This window comes from Silene latifolia, chromosome 3, assembly GCF_048544455.1.
Source record: "Silene latifolia isolate original U9 population chromosome 3, ASM4854445v1, whole genome shotgun sequence".
Taxonomy (NCBI): Eukaryota; Viridiplantae; Streptophyta; class Magnoliopsida; order Caryophyllales; family Caryophyllaceae; genus Silene; species Silene latifolia.
Window position 1 is genome coordinate 58,828,107 of NC_133528.1, and position 7,867 is coordinate 58,835,973.

Genomic DNA, 7,867 nt, shown 5'->3' on the forward strand with positions numbered 1-7,867 from the left:
AAATTGAGATGATATAATAATGGATGAGGGTTGAGAAATCTGGCTTAGTACTCCTCTCGGATTTTAGGAAAGGACCGACTCAGTTGAAATGAGTGGTCCGATGGTCTAAGTGGTGCGGTGGTTAGTCTGGTCGGTGATTAGTTTGTGGTTTGTGGTTTGTTGGTGTGGGTAATTGAGAGATTTATTAGATTCAATTGAGATGGAAAATATGGGCGTAGAAATGACAAGGGTATATTGAGTAAATCATGTCCATGAATGAGCATTACCCAAATTAAATAGTAAATATGGATAAAAATTAAAAACATAATTCCACATATTTTAACTTTAAATACTAATCAATCATCTAATGTACGTCAAGGTATAAAATATAAATAATATAATAAAATTACAAATATTGTGTCATACGACTTATAATCATCTTTATACCATAATAGATAATTGCATAACTCAAGACAAAATATATTAACCTTGTATACCATAAATTTTGATAATATAATTTTTGTAATTTATTTTTTATTACTGTGTAATTTTTTAATAGCAGATGACATAGATTTTGGTTATAAGCTATCTTATGTAGTTTTTTTTTTTTTTTTTATACTTGAGAGCGTTATAACTTTCTCCTCCTCCTCCTCCTCCTCTCTAAAAAAAAAAAAACTTTAGCCTCCATCAATCTAATTTAGGGCTTCTATCGACCATTGATCGATGGTAAGCCCCTCAAATAGCTTCATTTATCAATTACTAGTATGAAATATTATGAATTAATCAATAAAAGTCTCCCTTTTGGTGAGATCTGTTTTTTCGTCTCTATTTTCGAAGTTTTCCAGTCCTTGTCTTTTTAGGGTTTAGTATTATTATTGGAATTATAGATAAGAGCGGTTTGTTGATGATTCATCATACGACTCTACAATGGATATCCGTTATTCGTCAGCGATCTATGGTGCCAGTAGAAGGTAAATTATTTCCATCAATGAATCAAACAAAGGATCCCCTTAAAAGCTACATGAAGAGAGCGATACAAGGACGAACCGAATTGTCATATCATATTTTGAGATCCGTAGTTTAACAGGAGGAATTTGTCCTTTGGTTTCTATTAGAGTTGTTTTTGCTTATACCTATCTTTTGTAAGTGTCGTTTGGCGTTTTATTAATGAATTGATATTTTCCTTCAAAAACAAAAGGCATTCAATTTTGTTTTAAGTGACATTCTTATAATTATTTATATTTATTAGTTGATTATATAATGACCATAATTTAAATTTAGAATAACAAAAAAACCATTTAAAATAAAAATCGAGAAATCTCTTAACAGATTTCCACTAAAAATTTGATAATTTTAAGCCTTTAAAAGCAAATAAGGATTAAATAGGAAAACAAATAAAGGGAGTTGACAGTAGTCACAGTACAAAGTATCGTGTTATTATGTTTAATTTTTATAATTCACATCGTCCTATTTTATCATTTGTTATATTTCCAAATAATTCGTGTTTATACAAGTACTATTAGCCAAAAGAAGGAAACTTATACAAGACTCCTGATTTTTTCACAGATTTCAAAGCTAGTATTTAGGTTATAAGCCATCTTATTTTCCTTTTGTAGAATTCATTAATGTATAATACTCCCTCCTAGTCTGTAACACCCCCATACACTAAGTGCCTTACCAGGACCACCCAATGCATGTGAATGCTATCATCTCGGTTACCCGAGGCAGTGTATATCAAATAGACAATAAAGAAACATACTTTATTAAGTAAATTTAAAGCGATACATGTCCAAAACCAAAATTGTTAAAGAAAATACAACTGTTTCCCAAAACTGTCAAACCAACTAAATAAATAAATGTTCAACGAGAGAGCGCAAGACTTCTAGACATCACGTGACGACTCAACCTAGCTATTCATGCGCGTCCATCTCATACCTGTTCAATAACTGCTCACCACCCCCGAATGGATCACCACAGTTTTCAAAACATTTAAACGGGGTCAGTTACTGATTACACAAAAGCAACACAACAGAAACAGTACACAATCATCCAATTCTCCAACATAACTCCACACACCTGATTACACACTAAAGTGTGTAGTCCTGCCAGAATACCCGTCGCAACAAGTATTCCACACCGCCAGTGGGGTACCGCAGCAGTTCCCACCTAAGCCCCGCTCATCCCATCCGAGCGATAACCCATGTTCCTTAATGTGCACATCCTCTTTTGTGGCGGGTTCCACAGAAGGCGAATCAAGGGCGTGAAGCCACTCCCGCAAGTGACTCCATTCAGCCGAGGACGCACCTCGAGAACCACAGACAAACAATCACAGCCAACTACAAAATCACAATCACCAATTTCAATACGATATAGACAAATGTTATTAATCAACAACCACCAACAATCAATCAACCAACATATATGTAACCAATAACTGAGTAGGAAACTCTACCTAGAATAAGCAACCACAAGACCGTCACAAGCAGCTAATAAAAAATGCTCCTCTACGAAATCTCCTCCTATAACCACATATAATCATACAATCATCTTCTAAACAACATTATACTCCCAAACCCCTAATCTACCCAATTAAGGCTTTAAACAAACTCAACGAAACGATATAAAAATTATACAAGAATATTACCCTCGACACGACGATCTCAACGGCGTAAAGAACACGACGATCCGATAACCCTAGCCTTTGGGATTTGTTAACAACACGAAGAATGAAGCAACGTACTCTTTTATCTCTTTGAAAGGTTTTTAGGAAAGTGAAAAGTTATTAAGAAAGATGACGGAACCTTTAAATATTAATCACGCGTTATTAACAAAACTCGGTTAAAACAGCCCGTAATACCAACTTACTCGATCGAGTGCCCCTTACTCGATCGAGTGTCACACGTACTCGATCGAGTACCCATCAGGTAGCCTACTGTTTCGTATAAAAACATACTTACTTGACAGAGTAAGCCCTACTTGATAGAGTACCCATAGACATAGAAAACCGTAGTATTACAGTCTTCCCTCCTTAAAAAGAACTTCGTCCCCGAAGTTCAACCTAAACACAAAAACAAAACATATTAACTCAACTCCGACACAACAACACTACTAAAGACTCAAAACAAAACTCCCAACCAAAACTCAAACCGACTTAAAACAACTAGTAACTGTACCAAAACAAACATAAACCATACCAAAACCATATGCGATCACCTCCTACCCCCCTAAAAGAAACATGGTTACGTCCCCGTAACCACACATACCCGATCAAAAAGAGACGGATATCGCTCCCTCATAACCTCTTCCGCCTCCCAAGTAGCTTCCTCAACCTCATGATTAGACCATAGAACCTTAAGCAACACTGTTTCGCCGTTCCTAGTTTTCCGAACCTTGCGATCAAGAATCTGTTTTGGCATCTCAAGAAAAGACAAGGACTCATCCAACTCTATGTTCTCCACCTCTAGCACATGTGAAGGATCACTCGCATACTTGTAGATACCCAGTATCTGTCGAGTCTCCAACAAACACCCGATGATTATCAGACTACAACATGCTTAGGAATCGCAGCGTTTGATCGACAGTTTTGTACAATTATACGTCGGAAACTTAAAACAATTTCGAAAATAAAACATTTCAAAACTTTTCAAAAGTACCTGGAATGTTTAATGCATGACGACGGGATCACAATGACACTAATTAGAGTCAAAACCGACACCGGACCAAAAACCGACTCAAAATTCAAATCCCGACTCCAACAACGAGTCAAACCGAGTCAAACACAACAAACAAACTTTTCAAATACTTCCATGTTAAGGTTTTCCGGAATCCTTAATGGTCAAGTACAAATCAAGTTCATCTAAAACCTAGGATAGAACAAATCATGATTGCACTTGTGTGATAGTGACAAGACACCTCGAAGACGCGCGAAATGGCTCGCGCCTCTTCGAGCAGCCCATGCGGCCACGTCGCTCAAAACGCACACAACCACCCATTTTCCAATAAATACCCCTCAAATGCCACCATTTGAGAGTTACGCGAGCGTCCACCCTCTCAACTCTCTCTTGAAATTCTAGACTCGACTTCTCAAGTCACAAACCGACACGTGTTTACGACCTACCGATCGTAAACACAAGCCTTACACATTGTTTGGTACCGTCATCGTGCACTAAATCACTTGACCGACCATCTCAACCACTACACCATCACTAAACTTAAAACACTCTTTTACATTGCTAAAACGGTTTTCAAACCAAGTTTTCCGACCAAACAAGTTGATACACTTTCGTCGATTTCTCGTCTCAAGCCTAGTATGTAAGTATGAGGGTGTAAAAATCTTCTTCTATCATTTTTTTTCATTTGTTTCATGACTATAACATGCTAAAACATGCATAACATGGTCCAAATATGGGATAAATGAGCCAAAATCGGATTTTTGGTTGAGGCAGAGGCTGCTTATGTAGCAGCCAGGCTCGCGCCTAAAGCCCCTCTCAACCTTAAATCCAACCGTGTTTGGTCTCTTCTTCCCCTTTATTTTCATTTCATATTTGTAATCGGTTTTTACCATTTCAAATATTTCAAACCGTTTTTATGACAAATTTTTAACCATAAAACATTCTTCACCCTTGGTTCCTAATACCATGACGGTTTAATCCGTGTTTCGGTGATAATATTTGGTTAATTACATTATAAAAGGTATTTTAAAGCCTTTTATTTCATTTCTTTACATTTTGAAGGATATTTAAAACCTTTCTCATTTCTTTACATTTTCAAAACAAATGTATTAGTCATCAACACAAAATCACCCTCGGTTCTATATACCATGTTAGATTTTAACCCGAGTACGATGATGAACATTGACTAATTACAAACAAATGAACTTAAAACAATTAGTTCATAATCATTTTCAAAACTATTCATGTCAAGCTTGCAAAACCGAACCCGACATCGAATGTTGTCAAAACAATGACGATTATTCAAGTCTCGTTCTTCATATCAACACAAAAGCGGCCTAAACGGTCTTTTCAAATCAAGTCGGGCTTAAACATCCACTTTTCAATACATTTTACGAACTTTTTCAATGGTTAGAAGACGTTCCTCCATCGTCTGTTGACCCGCGCCTAAACAGGCCACCCATTTTTCCATTTTCAAACCAGGGCAGACCTACTTGTATCACCTGACGACTCGCGCCTCTTCTGGCTGTCTGATGTAGGGTCTGTTTCCTTCCAGCATTTGTCTAGGACGATCCCGATTTCGGTTAACCCGAATACAGGACGGATCAGATGACAAATTTGCTCATTTTAGATTGTATTTGCAAAACGCCTTACTAAGACAAATGGATCACGTTATGCACCATAAACCTAACTCGGTAAATGGATGCTTAATTTCCATCTTGCATGCAAATCAACACTAAATCCAACTCGAAATCAAATACTTGATACTTGGATTAAAACAACCGACATAGAAAGCTCACATGTTAGGTTTAAACACGTGGATGCGCATTCATGCATTTATCCGTTTTATCAACTTATGCATTTAACCAACCAAGATCGACCGCAGGCGGGATTGGGTGTCCGATTAAAGGGCTTCCTAATACGTACCTTCACCTCTTACTCAGAAACTTTGGATAGTGGACGACCTTATCCAGGGCGTACGAGAGTTATTCTAGAGATAAGATGCTAAAGAGGGACGATTCCTTATCTTTAGTACCTATGTCAAACACCGCTTTTTGCCTTGGTTGACCTAGGTATAAAGTGGATTCGAACGGGTTCCAAGCATCCCACAAATGCTTGGTGGCGACTCCGAACATCTCTTGCATCGTTTTGAGACCCTTGTCGAGACGAAACCGACCGATCTAAAACGAACCGGTCGAAAGCATTCTTTACGCCGCCGAGCGTGGCTTTCAAAAAGACCACTGCCGTGTCCACAGATCGGCTGGGCATTCGCAGGTGGGCCATGTCCATAGATTGGCGACTCCGCTAGGGATAACTAGGACACTTGTGTCTTTGTGATCCCTAGATGGTGAGACTAGAACGAGGTCTTGGTTGAAATACATTAATTGATATCACGGTCATAGTTGGGTTCCTTGTCCGGGCCCACAACCTAACCCTTTTCGACCAATTGGCTCGTCTCGTCGGCGTGAGTTTTCTCATCCCCGCGTTTCAAATCCCTATTGAGTCAAGCATACCGTTGACATTACACATTTCTGTTTCGTCAAAGAGCTTTCATCACCTTCGAGCACGAGGCTAGGGCACCCTCCTTACACATTTTGTTTGGATTGGTATCCCTCTCGAAAATCGGGGTTTGATTGCTTGGTGTGTAACCCACCCTTTAAGCCAAAACCCGCGTCAGCATTATGAATAATATAATGAAACTGCGAGTGCTTATGTGTTATATGATCATAAGTCTTTTCGTGTCATTTCAAAAAATACCCTTTTGCGCCGTTATAATGGCCATTTCAAACCTCGGACTTTCGTTGACCGTTGCACGCCTTTCTAGGCCGTCGTAATGACGATTTTTCAAACCCGATTTTCTACAACCATTTCAACACGCCTTTCTAGGCCATCGTAATGACGATTTTCAAACTCAGTTTTCTACAACCATTTCAACACGCCTTTCTAGGCTGTCGTAATGACGATTTTCAAACCCGGTTTTCTACAACCATTTCAACACGCCTTTCTAGGCCGTCGTAATTGATGTGACTCATAATTGTGCACATTTAGTCCCCTAATTGAACCTATTTTGCATACTTTTATAACATTTCATGACCATTTTATCTGTCAAATGCTTTCTATTTTGCTTTCATAGTGCATTTTATATGTTTTGTAGGAAAGGAGATAATAAGGCGGAAATTCCCGTCTTTCATGCATATTTGGAAGCTTATTGACGATATTTGATGGACTAAGTATGAAGAGGAGGCAAGAGTGATGACCAAGGAAGAAGAAATAAAGAGTATATAGAGGCATCTTAGGCTCAAAAGCAAAAAGAAAGGGAATAGCAGCTCAACCCGCGCGGGTCAAGCTCATCTGGAGCAGGATACTGGACAACCCGCTCGGGTCAATTTCAACCCGCTCGGGTTGAAGCTCAGGATGCTCGTTTTCAGCTCGGGACGAGCGTATTGCTGGACAGGAAGTTTTTTTCCTTGCTACGTGAACCATGATCCGCGCATATTTTTCAAAGACTAGCTAAAAGGAGACCGACATCTTTTCTGAGAGGAGCGATTCCATACCCAACATTTAGCATTGTTATTTACTATTTTACCCTTACTTAACCTAATGATGTACCATTATATATACCCCATTTGTAATAATCAAGCCATCAAGCTTTCTTAGATTAATTCAATCCTTATTTAGATTAGGTTAAGCTTTCATTAGGAGTATATTAGAATAGATTACTCTTTAATCTTCCCACAAATCACACATTAATCTTTCCTTTAATTATTGTTCAAGTTTATTATTGAGTAATTCAAGTTTATTATTGGGTAATTAGAAGATCATTTGGGTTTATTGGGAGATTGACAACCTTCCATCAATCATCAAGTACTTCTATTATTCTTTGCATTATTATTTTGGAATCCCCATAGGTATAATTCTCTTAATCTTGTTTTAATTATTGTTAATCTTTCTTACTTGTTCATCATGTTTTACCTTGTTAATATGATTGACAACCTTGTTAGCATGTTAAACTTGATAATGAGTGAGTAGTCTCTTAGCTAGGATTAATGGGTAATTAGGGAAACCAACATGGGAATTGATTCATGCTTAATCTAATATGTTCACATAATTAATTTGCTTGCTTGTTGTGATGTCAACCTATGCACATGTTATGTTTGATGAAATGCTAAGCCTATGAATCCTTGCATTTACAACCATCTCTTATCTATTCAACTTGA